The 17,350-nt window shown below is 39.4% G+C and overlaps 1 protein-coding gene and 1 long non-coding RNA gene across 2 annotated transcripts in view; both read right to left on the bottom strand.

Moving 5' to 3' along the window:
- The window catches only part of TMEM43 (transmembrane protein 43), a 372,149-nt gene extending 371,567 nt beyond the window's left edge, over positions 1-582 (bottom strand). The window contains exon 1 of the mRNA XM_052678922.1: positions 578-582. The gene's annotated coding sequence lies outside the window, so the exon portion shown is untranslated. The remainder of the gene's footprint in view (positions 1-577) is intronic.
- Positions 583-4,837: 4,255 nt separating this feature from the next.
- LOC128078580 (uncharacterized) lies at positions 4,838-14,965 on the bottom strand. Its single transcript, XR_008205702.1, has 3 exons — positions 12,781-14,965; positions 11,331-11,452; positions 4,838-10,526 (listed from the first exon to the last, which is right to left on the bottom strand). It is a non-coding gene; the product is annotated as an uncharacterized LOC128078580 (long non-coding RNA).
- Between the last annotated feature and the right edge of the window lie 2,385 nt (positions 14,966-17,350).

The raw sequence follows: 17,350 nt of genomic DNA, 5'->3' as shown, positions 1-17,350 counted from the left end.
TTTTCTCTTAAGTCTATCTAATTACTACCAGGTGGCCCTGCCTCGTTCCACCCAAATAATTCCTGTTGGTATTTATATACTATAATTGTGGACATTTATCACTGGCAGTTCTCTGGGCAGTCTTCTGACTCAGGCAGCAGAATGTACCCCATGTTTGGCATTTGCTCTGCTTCGTACATTTGCAAAGCACTAAACAACTATTCATTACCTGTACTTGGCAGCTGCCCAAAAACCTCGAGCTTTTCAAGTAGCTTTTCAAGTCCTCATGAGGGTGGGAATGCCCTTAAAGCAGCAGTCCCAGGGGCCAGGATTCACATTAACTCCTGCTGCAGTTGAAGTGCTTCTGAGTACTTTTGAACAGCTCAGAGTCCTAGAAAGACAGCAATGCAATTCCTGTCCCTTCACGGTGGGTGCCTTAGAGACAGAGGTCATAGAATCACAGAATCATTTGAGTTGAAAGGGTCCCCCTAAAGTCCATCTGGTCCAACCCATCTGCAACGAACAGCGAAACCCACAGCTCCATCAGGTGCTCAGAGCCCATCCAGCCTGACCTTGCCTGTCATCAGTGTCAGGCCACCACCTCTCCGGGCAGCCTGTGCCAGTGCCTCACTGCCCTTACTGTAACAAGTCTCAGCTTGGGCTCCGTTACAGGACTACAGAGCTCCAATCAGAGTAAGCTCCAATCTGCCTAGAAGAGATTAAGCAGGAAAATACGCTGCTTACCATTACCTCAGGCAAATGCTGTGGTTGCTTTCTGCTTTACCTTCTTCCAAACAGTCATAAACCTAGAAGCCTTTGCAGCATGGTTGAAAAATGGAAAATGTACAGAAAAACCTTCAGAAGAATCCTTCAGGTAATCAGTTGTAGGAAATGAGCTTGTCTTTCAGTTTAACATTTTCTGTTTTGCAGAATTCATGTATTTTTTATTGCTGTTGTTGAGTGAAATAGCTGAATGTTTTCAGGGAAAAGCCCTTCTTTCCCTCTCCAGATTCTGTGCATTTCAGGAGGCACAAGATAAATCACAGATGAAGAGACCCGTTTAGGTGCTGTTTTCCCCAAGAAAATTATCACCCAGTCTACCCTTGCTGGCTGGAATCCAAGAGATTCAAGAGGGTGCAAGCAGTGGGAAACTCCCAGCAGAGACCTCAGGGCAGAGCATTTGGTGTAGCAGTGGGGGGGAGGGGTGGGATGGACTCAGCAAACAAATAGCACACACAGTGCTTAGAAATTAAACCAGTAAACAAATGCAAAGCATCGTGCAAGAAAGTACAGAAAGAAGACAGGGCTGGTAAATGGCTGAAACACAATTTGGCTTGATGTGTTTTTCTGGTTTTGCACTGCTGCCTTCTCATGTCTTCAATGAAGTGTCACGTATAATTACTGTTAATAACAACATACAACTTTGCCGTGGTTAGTGCATCAGAAAGAAAAATCTGAAAGTCTTCTTTCAAGAACAAACGTATTTGATAAATCAGCAATGATTAAATTTAGCCTTAATTACAGATGATTTTTAGTCATCAAAGCACAGGTAGCTTTGCTAATACAAGTCGCAACATTCATTTAAAGGAGTGCGTGTTGCTAACAAAGAGGATCTGTGAAACAATTTATACTATTTTATACTTAACTGCCCTTTGCAAAAGGAGAGCTGATGAGGGCAGTGCCTAGAAACACCAAAAGGCCAAAATGCTCAAATATTCAGGGATGTGGTTTAGTGGGTTTGGTCATGATGGGCTGATGGTTGGACTGGATGATCTCAGAGTCCTTTCCAACCTTAATGATTCTGTGATTTTATTTGTTTGAAGGGGGAACTCAGATTCAAGCACTTGGTCTGAGAGAGAGAGCAGAAACCTGAACTTGCATTTCACATTGCTTCAGTGAAATCTTGAGTACCAAAATGTTTCTGAGCACAAAATAAATTAAAAAAATAAATACACCCTGGACTTCAGAACTTTTTCTGACTCAGATTTCAGCATAGCTGTTACGCTTCTAAGGAACACTGAGGTTGTGACAAGTCTGAGTCTCTCACTGACTACTAATTTGGTTGAAAAAGTTCATCTCACTCTAGTTAAAATCTTCTTAGTTCCACCCCAGTGTGTTAATTTTATGCTCTGTCACAAACTTCAGAACAACTTTCGGGCAGTCATTTTCTGCATATCTATTTTCTCAGTATGGTGCAGTAATTTTCCTTCTCTGTGAACTTCTCAGAGAAATAGCTGGTCTGCAATTGCGACAATAGATCATATCTTCCTTCTCACATCTCAGGTTGCTACTGCAATGAAGTTTGGGAGTACTCAACACAGGAAAGAAACTATTTGCTGACGGAGAAATCAGCGCTGTTCAGTCTGAGCTCCTGGTCTGAACACTACAAAAGTAATTTTGGATACGCTGTGATCCCGCAGATTGCACAACACAACTCCCAGTAGCTTTAGCATCCCAGCAGTCACACCCATTCCTCCAGAGCTCGGGTAAGTCAGCAGAGCAATAACCTTCCCAGCTCCTATCATGAGGATGTACCGACTTACACGAACTTCAGCAGAGCACACAGCAAAGCACGTGAGAACACCACGCACAGCCCAAATATCTGTTCACCCACTGAATCATAACCTGCTGGCCTTCCATATCTCCACAGTGCTGCAAGCTATTGCATAATTCATTCAGAGCTACGGTGCAACTTGCTTTATTGATTCTGGATTTAATACTGGCTCCGGCGGAGGGAAGGGTCAGATAACGATTACTTAGGGCTCCACAGAGACCCCACAAAGCTAAGTTAAATAACACAGTGAGTCATTCAATGCACTTGCCCCTTAATCTCTGCCTGTGGCCACTGCTCCTCTCACACAAGCTCTGTCAACAAAGAGGGATTGTTGCACCTCTGGGCACACGGGTGCTGCCTCTCTGAGAGCATGTGCATAAGGAGGAAGAATGACTCTGTTTTTGTTTTCCTATTGCTATGCTGGTAACTTCTTCACCATTTTCTGTGAGAAAGTACTTAAATCAGTGGTGCGCCTGAAGATGAAATTCATAGACAGAGGCTGTGCAGTACATTTTAAAATAAGCCATTACTAAAAAGAGATGATAAAAAAAAAAATGAAATAGATCTGCCCCGCACTTGCAATCTACTTCTACAATCTTTTTAGTGAAAACAGATGATTTAATAGCCATTTTGTATAAGCAGCAATACAGCTCCTACAGAATCCAACTTGTATTTGGTAATTCTCACATCCCATCACCAGTGTCCTTAAGCAGCTTTCAGATGCAGTACCAAACTCCATTGCTCTCTGAAACACCTTTACATACCCTTGGAGACTGCTGGTATTGCAGAGTTACTGCTGAAGGCAAAGGGTGAATTGAAGAGAATCACCTTGATCAAAGTACTGCATGGGATTTGTCCAGCAGGATTTCAGTAGCACCCGATGCAAGCTGTACCAGTCAGCCTTGTCATCCCAGCTGTTTCTCATGCATTGCTTTTTTATTAATAAAGCTATCAATTAAAATAGTTACTGACAACTAAGCACAGATCTCACTTATCATAACACTTTGTAGTTTTTTTTCTACCTAAGAAGGCAGAACAAAGCTTTGAATGCGCCACTCCAAGCCGACTCTCACCTCCTCAGCACCACCTCACTCCTAAGGCAATACTACCATTAAAATGTTAGTCAATAACTCCATGCTCAGCGAGGGTTTGGGTCAGACACCTACATATGCCTCATTGTTATAGATGAAGTGATTTGAGCTTGTAGTACAGCTATCAGGTTTTAAAATGCAAATGAAAGAGTGATATTACAAAGCCTGCCAAGAGAAAAACTGAATCAGACTTCCCAATTCCTAATGTTCAGACTAAGCCTCATCTTCTTGCCTATCTGGGTCTAATAACTTTGTAAATATACCAGAAAGTGAGATAATTATACTTGGGAAGATGTAGAGAAATCCACCAAGTACAGTACTGACCTTTGAAGGTTTTTTTCTCCTGCAAGTACCTGGTTCCATTCCCTGCTCTAAATCTGTGAGTAAGAGATTTGTCAGGAATTTTGTCTCCCATGAGCCCATATCAGAACAAGAGAGCAGGTCTACCTGCCCATTCAGAAGCTTCGACAACAGCTGCTGGGAAGAGATGCAGGTTTCTTTAACTCTGATGGTAAATTAAAAGAAGTTGTGCATTTGAGGGCTGCTTTTGGTTCCTTGGGAACAGAAGATGCAGTAGGAAGTGTCACATCCTCCAAACACATCACCCTGCTCTTCTGCTCCTGAGTGTGCCTTCCCAAAGGATGAGAACAGCTTTGTGAAGTGAAAACCAGACTTTGAGAGACCAGCTCCAGCTCTTGGCCTCTAGGTTTGATACCTGAAGCACAGGAGGTGTCATGCATGGGTTTGTGTGCAAAGACAATCAACATGCTGTCCTCAGTCCTCCTTCCTGCTTCAAAGTGTTTGCATGCCAAGGCACCCAGTTACTGGAGGCAAACATCAGTGGAGGGCTAATCCATGCTAATCCTTGGCCATGTGGACGAATGACATCTATCAACAACAGGTGCACTGATGTGGCTAGAGGAATGGGAACATGAAGCAATAAGTGTGCAGCTTTCTTTGTGACCAAGTTGTTGCTTTCATAAAATAGCTGCTTCTCCAACATAAGGCTCACATCATAGGGATGCTAAAGCACTCAACTGATGATAATCTCAGCACTTCATTCACTGTAAATAACCAGGTTTGGGTAGCAAGTTCAAGGCTTACAGAGAAAAGCTGGAAGCTGAGATTTTGCTACTCACTGAGCACACCTGTAGAAGTAATGCAGACCTAGAGCAGCGATTGCAATAAGGTTTTTTATTGAAAAGAGATGAAATTTTAACGTAACAAAGAGAAAGCAGAACCCGCAGTCCATTGTGTGTGATTGCTGTAACAATTTGGTTTACCTTTTCCATCTTAAATGGAGCTCTTTCTTGCTTCCTGAGGTACAAGTGAGATGCTGGAATTGTCTGTATCGCTCCGTGATTCTCCAGGGACACATTAGAAAAGTCTTTGGTAATCAGCTCCACTGAAAAGCAAATGGAAGCGTCTTGGAGTCACTATTATATTATAAAGGAGCCACAGTTTAGGAAGACTGGAATTACTTTATTAAACAGAAAAACACGGTCTATTTAGTAATTCTACCTATTTTAAAATTCAGTCATTTTCTGAAATAGTATTTCCTTTGTTAATTAGAATATTTTAAGGGGTCTAGGAAGAATTAAGTATTGCTTTTTCTATTTTTCAGTTAACCTTAAGCTATCCCATTTCCTTCCTCGTGACTTGATTGTAAAGGATATTATACACTTCATCTTGAAATAAAATGAAAATAAAACTAAGAAGTGTTTGCTTGAGCATTTGCACCAGGTAAGACTACAGCCTGCCTGCAACTGCAGCTAATGCAAATATATTTCTGATCAGTATTATTCCCTCACATCATGTATTGCCATTTGGTGAATCTTGACATAACCATAAACAAATACAAAGGGAGTCCATCCTGTTAGTGAAACTTCTAAATCCCACAACAACTCATGGAAATAAACAAATGCATAGCAACCCTCTCTGCATACACAAATCAATTATCAGGGTGCTACTTGGCAGATGGGGTACTTCCCAAGACAAAGGATATAAGCTTCCACTGAAAATACAGCCCTACATATAGCATGAGCTTTTTAAGTGCTGGATTGAAATTTAATGCATATTCAGAATACAGTCACTAAAATGAAAATGAATTATCCAACTCTTACTCTCAAGAAAACTTTTCAGTTTCTTCCATCTTCAGAGGTTACAACTGAGTATTTGTATCTTATGTAGGCCAGCTGAATAAGCAGCGTTAGCAAGGTGGAAGCCTATATCAACACAAAAGCCTATGCATTTTTATTAGTATTAGGAAGGGGAACAGGAGGCCATGACAGCAAAGCTTTCTTTACAGCCAAGTCGCTGCTCTGAAAGAATAGCTTCTGCTGTAACATGATGTTCACAACAAAGGGATGCTAATGCACTCAATTGATGCAACACTCAACACTTGATTCGTAATAAGCAGGTTTGGGTAACAAGGGCTTACACGAAAGGCAAACAGCAGCAGCACAGAGCAAGCCGCTCTGGTTTGCTTTTCAGGCATTCATTCACCTCCTTAACTCTACATTTATACTTACATGTTCCAGGAGGATAAAGTGGCTCTCGCGTGTCTCATCTGCACCTTGTAGGTAACTGCCAAAGAGCTGAGAAATTGCAATTCTTTCTCACTTTCTGCCACACACTTATGTCTTCAAACTTGTCACTTCTTTCTCCTGAGAGGCTTTTTCTAACCTCTTGCTCCTATCAAACACATAAATAAAATCAATGGCAGAAGCAGGGGCTTTTCAAGCACTGGAAAAGGAAAGCTATGAATTTTCTGTCATCATCAGCTGTTGATGATTGATGATTGACTTGGCTCACTGTACACCAAGCATGATAGCTTTCAGTTGAAGTCAGCTTATTCCCACATTCAGTGTATACATACTCACCCCACACCATCATTTCTTCTCATTTCATTTAGAAATTAATCTCTCTAGTTTTCTTCTATGTTGAGAAATTAAGAAAAAACAAAATGGGACATTATTTTCAATACTATTTTGATGTTCCAACACACACTGCAAGCTTGCTCAACTGTCACACTGGGTAGCAACTCTGCATGTTTTCAAATACTGGAAGTTTTCAGACCTTGATGGAAACATTGCAGCTGACAAATGACCAAATGTAGCTGGCCAATGGCCAGCCCCAGCTCTGCTGGATGGCTTGCTTCCGACAAGCAGCAAGAGCAAGCTTTGTTGGTTGAGAACCTTTCCCAGGCATTTCATTTCTTTGACAACCCTACTGCTTGTCCCAAAATTCAGAGCTTAACCAAACCGCACCTGCATTAGTCTCCTTTCTGGAACAGGATGTTTCAGCGTTTTGCAATTCCCATTAAATCCACAAACATGTTGGCTCCCGGCACTGCTACATTTATGTGTTGTGCAGCCTGGATTGCTGACAAACCCAGAGTTGGGTAAAACTCTACAAACACGCAAAGGCTGCAGCCAGAACAGCAGCGTGGCAAATTCTCCTTTATGGGTTACATCCAAAAGTATTCTTCCACTGCACAGGAACAGAGCACAGAAGCAGCAAAGAAAGTAATGAATGAAGTGAAGACCAAAGGTAGCTAACATTAGTTGCAATAGATTGCAAGTTGAAACACACCTGACTTTTTTTTCCAAAGCAAACCATCTTCTCTTATAAAGGAATTCTTGTATCGTTTTTAAGTTCTAATGGTTTGCCTAGAACTCAAGATCAGTACAAAAGAAAAAAAATAATCAATTATTTGCTACAGATGGCCACTGGAATCAGTGGCAGCTGTGATATGGATGGGGAGATTACAGCAGCATGGCATTTTACCCATCTTGTTAGTTAGAGATTATACTGCATTAGATGATATTAAGAGTGTGGAGGGAATGAGAGCCCAGCTAAGACAGTGATGTATAGTGGAGTTGGATGAGCTAATTTTAGGCCATTTAAGCTCAGAAACTGGCAGCAATTTCTTCCTGAGATCTCAGTTAAAACTAATTTACCTTGAATCATGTGCTTCACTCATCCTGCAGATCACCAAAATGTAAAACTATCATGCACTTAGAGGATGAAAAAATGCCATGCTAGTTCCTGCAGGTTACATAAAAACACTTTTAGAAGCTGTAGTGCCAAGAGGACATGACTTGCATTTTTAGGCTTATGAACGCTCTTCCAAAGTAATTAAAAATGACATGCCCTATTAAATCACTTATAACAGACTATAACAAAGCATATGATGCAGAGTTTGCTTGAAGAAACCAATTATGCAGTACAGCTCGGTACAAGGCCAAAGCTTCAAAGCAATTTTCAGATTTCATGGATTACATATGCTTCAGAAAAGGATATTTTTTTTTTTTTTTTAAAGCACAAGGAAGATGCACTGAAAATATGATGCAATATTTTCCACTTCATTTTTTTTGTTACTCTCAATAAGAAGTCTATTACAAATCTCATCTCTGGCACAAATATTTACAAATAAGAGGGGAGCATTTTGAAGGGGACAGGCTTGTCTTTGTAATTAACTTTGGTCTAAGTAAAGCATGGGTGGCAATGATGGGTGGCATGCAGCTTCGGTGTTGCACATCTACTCCTGCCAAAGAATGCTACTGATAGAATTCAGGCGTAGGACCCACTTCAAGTCTTGGTATGTAGCTACTCCAGCATACTTGAAAGATCACGGGTTCTAACAGCATGTACCTCATGAAACATTTAAGGTTTTCTTCCACTGTCTCAAACATTTTGGATATACATACACTTAACAATAAGTCTCTTCTGATTATTATTATTTTTTTTTTTTCTAAGAAACCATTTATATAGTAACATTGTCCTTAAAGAATCACATCAATTCCTTGAAATTCAACCAAACTATTTCATCTCCACATCAACACTTGTAAAGTGTCTGCGCTATGCCTACCGATTCTCCATTCAAGGATTCAAAGATGAACAAAAATGGAATATTTGGGTGAAAACGGAGATGCGTGAGAACCCTGGTAAGCCTGTGACATATGCAAACAGATCTTTTTATTCTAAAATTTAGCTTTTTAAAATAATTTTTTTAAAGTCTTATCATATATTGGTAATAATTCACAAGGAAGATAAAGAATACTTCCATCTCCAATTATGATAACACCAATAGAGAACAGACACATTGCAGGATAAAGAAGGAATTGTTGTAATGACAAAAAGATTAGAAGGCGATGTTGGCTTTTAGCCAGAGGGCTTGTTAAATCTGTAAAGAAGTTTCAAAATGCCCAAGACCATAGCAATTTATTTTTTCTTTAAATAATGAAAGATCTTGCCTTGTCCTGATAATAATCACAACAAAAGCAAAAGACTCTTGATATTTTTTCAGTGTTTAATGTTGGTTTTGACAGTAACTATCAGACACTCATTGCTATTAGTGGAGACGAAATCTGGGCTGCCTAAAGCATAAGCGTATCAGGAACACTTCCACTCAGACCTCTGAGAGGCATAAGTTTATGGCAGATGACAGGCAATTAAAAGCAATGACATCTTATTATAAGGAGTAGAGATAATAATTGAAAAATACAAACATGCTTGGAGTTGGGGCAAACCGAGTTCAGTTGCCGAACAGCCAAACACCTTCATCAGCTAAGCTTGGTAACCTGCTGTTTCTGCTGTCCCAGAAAATGAATCTTGGTCATCCTTTCATAAAAAAAGCTTTTGGAAAATCAAATGTTAATTTGTAAATGTGAAGAATTTGACTTGCTTTGTTGCTAGAGTTGAAGACGTTCTAGCACCTTATTCAGATTCCATTCATATTTGTATGAGTTAAAGCTAAAGTTAATAACATACATCTCTTTGGCTTCAAGTATTTATAGACTCACTAGGAGCTTTATTTTTGAAAATAAAAAGATAAAATGACTGAAGATGACCAATTCCAACAGCTGCTCCTCTGCCCATACCATCTTGAAAAGACTAGAAGTAATACCAAAGCTACAAGGTTAATACAGGGTAGCTCACAACTCAGTACAAACTTTGGGATTACTGCGATATATATTTTTTTTAAATTTTATTGTTATTTTCCAAGATACTTGTGCTGGTTTTGATAAAGAGACATGTCAGATGATGGCTGTACTCCTATTGCATTACAATTAGCATATACGCTACAGTAAAATACGTAAAGTGCATTATAAAAGTCTTATTGATCTCCTTTTACAACAGCAATAGAACTTTCTTCTATCAGTGATTTATCCCATCTTCCCAAATCCTAGCAAATAACTCAGAACTCACTGCTATGTGCTGAAATGACAACATGAAGAATAGCTCTGGTGTGTAAAAGCATCTAAGAATTATTACTTGGCCTTTGAAACCAAATGCCCTAATCATCTAGAGTCCAATCCATGATTCTCAGAAAGCCATAAAGCTTTTAAACATTCGTTCTATGCTTCAAAGAGTTACATCTCAGGAATTTCCAGGGCAAGTCCTTGAATTCCCTGCACTGGTAGCATTCGCCTCCCAAAGTTCTAAAATTAACTTGGTTGCATTTTAATAGATTTTAGATCTGGACATTTTTAATGCACCAAAAAAGATAGCTTTGGATCGAGTATTATCTGCTTAATATGTAAAGACTATTAGTGTAATATGGGATAAGGAGAAGTCTCCCATGTCTGGCTGATCTGTAATCAGAACTAGATTACAGCTTTTAGGACTGAGAGGCAAAACTGGAAAGTGTGCATAAACATCTCCACTCTGCTATTGATTCTAAAACTCTCCCAGATTCTACAGACAGCCTTAGGAAATCGTTACCTTAAGATGCAGGGTGCTCTCTTGCCTTTACGACTCTAATTTCTCTCATAACGAGATCATAACCAGGTAGAACACAATGAGCATCAACACAAGTGACTACGATTTTGAGCAAGCAGATCTCTTCATACTTATGTACCTTTTTAAACTCAGCCCAACACTTAGTAGAAACTTATCTGTGTAAGTAAAAACATATCTGTCATTTAAAAAATAATGGCTTTTAAATACTCCACATTCTACTGAGAGTTCAAAATAGCCTTACATTGCAGACAGATCATTTCCTATTTGCAGTGTTAAACAGCAATTCTATTTACTTGCTGTAAATGAAAAAACAATGAAAGTTTAGGTATGTTTTCACCCCAGGATCATACAGAGACAGGTGTGATCCCTAATCATATTCAATGGATCCAATGCAGCTGGCCCAGATGAGTCCACCATGCTCAGTGGAGCAGAAAACAGTTTCTGCATGCTTCTCACACCCCCAAACTGGATAAGACAAGCAGATCTCCCTTCCCTCTCACGTTACCCCTTTTCCCTCCTCCCCCTCCCCAACATGAGGACCTGAATGTGTTCCACCAAATTTTAAGGAACAGTTTTGTGAGAAACCTTAGATGTGTCATTTGACAAAATGCACTGCTCTTCCTCAGAGAAGCAATCCACATTCCCTTCTTGCTCACTTTATCAGCCTCTGCTCTGGCAGAGATGAAAATACAGAAAGGCTTCATCATAAGATCAGAAACAGAACAGCAGTAAGACGAGTTAATTGCTTTGGTTCCCAAAACAATTATTAATTCTTAACAACAAAATCAGCTGGAGGCTTTCATTAAAAATGCTGCAGCTATTTGGTATCGTTTTCCTGCTGCCTGAAGGTCAGAAGGTACAGTCCAATCTACCAGATTCATAGGCTTCCCCACCACCTAGAAAATATTTTACCTTCATAGCGTACAACACAGAAATGGAATCCCTGCCCACTCACCCACCTCAATCCAGGTAACAGAAAGAGATTGCAGCTCAGGCAAGTGATCTTGGTGTAAAATATCCATCTCATTTTTCAACTGTTATGCATCTCGCTGTTCATTTGGTGCTCATTGAAAACACTTTCCTTTTTTAAAAAAGAAATCAAAAGATTTGAAACGTGCTACTCTGTGAATTTTGGCAAGTTCTGAGTATGAGATAATATTTTACCTACTGCACCTCTCATTATAAAATACAGCCTATCCTCTGCTTTGGAAAACTTGCCTCCTTTTCCACATGGATTCATTCAAAAAGCAGTAAAATATCTAAAGATGAATTTGCCCCCCTTTTATTTTAATTAAGACAACTGAATTTTTCCTATTGTGGTCTCTTCAGAGAGATAACAGATGTCTCCAATAGGTTTGTCTCCAAAGGTTTCACAAAAATGAGAAGAAAAATGAAAGCCTTACTCTCCATCAGGATTCTAATTTTGTACTTCATCAGGACTTATCCTCATTTTTGGAAATGTTATCACAATCCTCCTTTCTGCATCTGTTTGGTACTACAGCATAAACTAATTTGGATTTATTACTGTTGCAGTAACCACTCAAACAGACCCTTGTGAGATAAAGGTTTGCTGATGCGCTTTGGTTTTGCCCATATGATTCACTTCAGCATATGCAGACATATGGTTTGACAGTGCGATAATTTGGAAGCAGCGAAGATAGTAAACACCTGTTTTGCTTTGAGTAAAACCAGCACTCAGGAACTGGCACTAGAAACACTGCCCTGTTTATGATTTTTAAGTTAGACTATGCCTTTCTTTTTGAGATAACCTGTGGCTTCATAAATCAGAACCATTGGTTATTTATTCAGCACAGATCCTATGAAGGTTTAAACAATGTGCTACACACTGCATGAGAGCAGGATGTTCCTTCAGGATGTGTTCTGCAGGTCTGACAGATGAGCTGTAGACCTTTCAAACAGAATAATTCTACTACTTGCACTGAATGCTGACCCTCTGAAGAGAAATACCTTGGGAAAAAAACCTGCTTTTAATGGCTACTTGATCTCATCTAAGAAAACAAGAAAAAGAAGCAACAACTGAGGCTGAAGTAAGGCTCTGTGCATTAATCTGTACGTAGCTCACACTGGCATCCTGAATTCAGTGTAACACAAATTAGTGATAAAGAGCATAGGCTATCATTTAGGTTTTTTCCCCCCAGTAGGTATGAACTCCTCAAATTAAAGGCTACAATTTTCCATGTTGTAATATTTAATGAATGCATTTAAAGTACCATTTCTCTAATAAAGGATGACTTTGGAAACCACAAGAATGAAAAAACAATTTACCATAAGAATTATCCTGACATTTTAATATTTCACTTTGAAAATCATTTAGTTTTAACTATATGTTGCTATTTTTGCTAGCTGGAAAAATGATTTTGGTCTTCAGAATATTAATCATCTACTTACAGCACAGAAGCAATTAAAAAGCAGGAGGGTGAGCACTCCATAGGTTAGCCCACCTTCACCAGAAGCAGCAGTGATGTGCAAAAATCCATGGTTCTGACTCCATTAATGCTGTGAAAAGAACCACAGCGCTGATCAGACATGAAGATGGTCCCTCTCTACTGCATTGTATGATTCACCCCCAGACACAAAGGGAGTTAGATGACAACTGGACTTCAGTAAGTCTTTACTCTTATGGTCTGCCTTCCTTACTTCTGTTTTCTTCAGCTATTAAATCTCCAAACCAACCCAAATAAACAAAAAAAACCCAACAAACCAAACGCAGAAAACCAACCCCAAGCAAAGCAATGTAACATTAACAACAGAATGCACTAGTGTGAGCAACTAACCCAGCTTACTTATGTTAGGCTTAAAGATGATAGTGCTTTTTTTTAAATCTCATTTTGGTATATACAAAAATCACCAGTGGCGATTTTACTTAGTGGTAACAAAGCGTGCTGAAACCCACTGCATTTTGCAGAACAGGAAAAAGAACAACAAAGATAAGGAAAGCATGCTCAAACTATTCAAGAACTCATCTTTAGAACTTTCTGAATTTTGAGATATGATGAGTTCTTAAACCCTGACCAACAAAGCTGTCCTCCCTTCCTAGTTTACTGGGACAAAGTAACACAATCCACAGCTTTTAGGAGCAATCTATGCTTGCTGTCACACACCACTAGAATGAATTGCAAGGATAGTTATTACAAATATCATCTTTTGAAACACTGGGGTAATGCACAGACACTGTGGCACCAAGTGCTCTGCCCTGCCTTTTTGAGGGCAGTAGGGGACAACAGGAAAAGTGCCAATTTCCTAACAGCTCAAAAACATTGACTGCTTATTTGCACCTGATATTAAAACAAGCAATTCAAGACAAAAGTGCAAATCTAAGTGCCTGAGCACACTCCCTCCCCCTTACTGCAACACCAATAAAGGGGAGCTATCTGTATTCGGTGCTTACATAATCACCTCTCATTTCTTCAGTAGCTCCTCCCTCAGCTCTCTCCTCACTTAGGCCACAGATCTGCTTGTCACAGACAGCATTTTCTGTATGGAGAACGCACAAGAACTCAGGACTATCTGGATGCTAAATCGAAACATCTTAAAGCTCCTCAGCACGTGGCTCAATTCCATTCTGCATGTGTCTTACTGAATCTTCCTTTAAACTGCCTGTGTGCAATGATCTCTTTTCAGAGACTACAGCAAAAAAACCCAGCAGTATGATGAATGAGAATCACACAGCTAAATCCCAAATCACAGCTCTATAAATGAGCTTGCAGCCTCTTCTATTTGCACAGCTAACCTTGTCTACACACTCTATTTCACATATTTTACTGTATTCTCCCTCAAATTGGATTTTTTACTTCATTTATGCATTACTATTAACCTCCTTCTTGACAAAAGATTGCTGTTTCATTACCTTCTGCTATATGTCAGCTTTACCTAGTGAACTTTCAGCCAGAGTCCAAAGGCTAGAAAGTGAACAAAAATTGCTGTAGTTCAGCAATGAAAAGACCAATTGCTTAATTTAGGGTTAAGCCTTGCATAAAATCATAGAATACAAGAAAAATGTGCCAGTCAATAGCAGAGCAATTTTTTTTAAACAACATTATTATACTAAAAAAAATGAAATAGACATACCATTCTTTATTAGTCTCATAGCACTTGCTTATGTAGCTAGCTGTTCTATTATATTTATCTCATTTTCACTCTGGACAGAAGCATATGCTAGCTGCATGAAAGATCATCAGCATCCCTCATGTTAATCTCTGTTCTTTCACACTGAGGGCAACAGAAAGGAACCAATAACTTTGGATCCCATCATTTGTTGCATCTAATCAGACTAATTGAATTATCTAATTCATCTAATTGGAATTGAAGCCCTTCGAACTAAGCTTTCCACTCTTAAAAGCAGTCACAGAAACTATTTAGCATACAAAACTTCACCAGAATATGAATGCTATTGTACTTCCTTGAAAATCCTGCTTCCTCTCTGCAAAGAAGTCAATACATTATGTAAACAAATAGCTTGATATAAATATGATCTCCCCTGAAAAGTTCACATTTGCTCCTGTAAAACAGTATTGAGCAGTCAAAGCAAAAACATTTAACATTAATGTGATGCATTAGCAAAACTCCAAACACACCTCAGCAGAAGATATTCAGTTCAGAAGTTTATCTGCAAATATTTATCTAGAACAATTATTCTTTCAGATCCTCTGTAGATAATGGATCCCCAAACAGGTAATTGTCCTTAGGGCTCCTCAATCACATGACAGAAGTACTACAGCTGAATTAAGCAGAAATAAAACACATTAGGCTCAGGCCACAGAACAGATGCAGAGATCAGAGACGTAACATTTTGTCTTTTCTGAGGGAAATGAATCATGGCACCTGTAAGGAGGTCAGAATACATAACCCAACTTCAGCTTGCACGGAGAGCAATTTGTTCCATGACAGGTTTAGCCAGTGTTTGCATGCTAAAGCAATTGTTAAGTGCAATGTGTAAGAGATAATCATAATGAAATAGGTTAATGCATTGCTTCTTTCCTACAGCCTCTAACACACTGGATTTTTAATCACACTACAAACACTCAGATACATTTGTAGCAGTTCAGAAAGGAAGTAGAAAACTATTATTGCCTCAAGTTAAAAACCTTTTTTTTTTTTTTCCCCTTTTCTTTTTAAGAAGTGGAGCAATAGCTGGAGAAAAAAGTTTGTTCTGATCAATTTCACATCTACTGGTTAATTGTTTTTGAAGACAAAACTCAGATCAGTTGCTAGTGAAGTTACTACAAGACCAAGAAGGTACGTGTTTTAAATTCTCTTAGTTTATAAGAATGTGAAGAATATGGAAAGGTAAATTCATGAATTTAGTTTCTTGTAGGGCCTCTAGAATGCAACTGCTGGTGATCAGCCTGAAAGAGACCTGCAAAAAGCTCCTTGCCAATGACACTGTTCTTAACACATCCTGTTTTATAACTTTAAAACCCTGTGCAACAGTAACCAATCTCCTCAACACTCTTGCAATATATGCTTATCCACAGAGAGGTTAAGTAACTGGCAGTAAGACAAAGCAGCTCTAACCTTTACTGTCACTGCCACAAACCCTAACCTAAGTAGAAGACATCAACAGTTTAAAGATGCGTATTTCCTGTTGATTGAGGTCTGGATCAGGCAGGTGAACTTCCTGAGAAGTCTGATCTAAACTGCATGCAGTGTCTCAATAGCAGACTCCTAGGCTTCTTAATTTAGCAACTCAACTCCTTTACCAAAGAAGCTTGAAGGGAAGGGTGTGGTTCCACCATGCTTCATCCAACGTGGGAGGCAGTTGGCTTGTTTCCCAAAGTTTCTTCTCCACCTCCCTGGCTCTGCAAGATGTGGGATTTTGTGGACACATTGATCTGGCAATCAAAGAGCACTTCTAATCATCTTCCAGAGGAACAATACTTCTAAAAACTTGTTCCATAGCCAAGAGGAGGGCAGGGATTGTCAAAGATAAAAAAAAAATGTTTCAAGAGTAATAGAAATACAGTGAGGAGATGACAGCTGTAACTGATGGAAAGTGACAGAGGAATGAAAATTGGGGCAGTTTTGGAGGTGCTTGTTCCAGGTTAAGTATGGACACATTTTGGGGATAGACACTGCAAGAGCCTCATATTTTACATGGTAGACAAATTCGTCTGGACAGATTGAAGGAAGTTCTGCCTATGGAATAATGGAGTACACAGTAAAATCTTTGTTTCCCAGTCCACTTGCTTACTATGTATACCCAAAAAGAGATGGAATGGATGGAGCAGATGCACCAGCTGGCAACAAACTTTGCCAACTTAGCCTCAGCATAAGGTTTTACTGAGACTGATGAAAAATCCCACACAAAACCAAACCTTCCTTTCTTCCCCTCACCTACCCCCCCAATTTCTTCTCTTCTGCCCAACCTTTGCCTTCCCTTCCTGCCAATGCATTCCACTGGCACATGACTTCCACTCAGTTACCACCAGCAGTAGCTCAGACCCCATCAGTGCTCTAAATCACCCTTCGCCCACAAGCTATGCGAGCCCAAGTCAGAGCAAGTCAGAAGGAAGATTACATAAAGCCAGGTATCTGTGCCAGGTATCCAGGAACCACATTTCTTACAAGGCTGGCATGTTTCAGCACCTTCTTGCTTCTACCCACAACTCAGCTTTAGTTAAGAGCAAACAGCAACAAAAATAAATATTACTTAAATGGAGTTTCTTGCCTAGAAACTCTTGGACTCACAAACTGTGAATGTAACTTTTATGTTTAATTCACACATACTTACCATTTGCAGGCACCCTACTCCAATCAGCAGAAACAGGTCAAATCAATCACAAGCTGGGGACTGTTAGTATGTATAGGGGGGAAAAGAGACAACAAATTTGTCTCTTACTCCTTATTGAAAATTGCAAATATACAAAACCTCCTACTTTGTCGTCCTCCAGAAAAAAATAAGAAACAGTATTCAATCATTTTTATAAAGTTAGCACAGAAATAGCTTTTTTGTCTTTTT

This window comes from Tympanuchus pallidicinctus, unplaced genomic scaffold (genome assembly GCF_026119805.1).
Source record: "Tympanuchus pallidicinctus isolate F22 unplaced genomic scaffold, pur_lepc_1.0 scaffold17, whole genome shotgun sequence".
NCBI lineage: Eukaryota > Metazoa > Chordata > Aves > Galliformes > Phasianidae > Tympanuchus > Tympanuchus pallidicinctus.
This window is presented reverse-complemented; position numbering and strand designations above follow the sequence as displayed.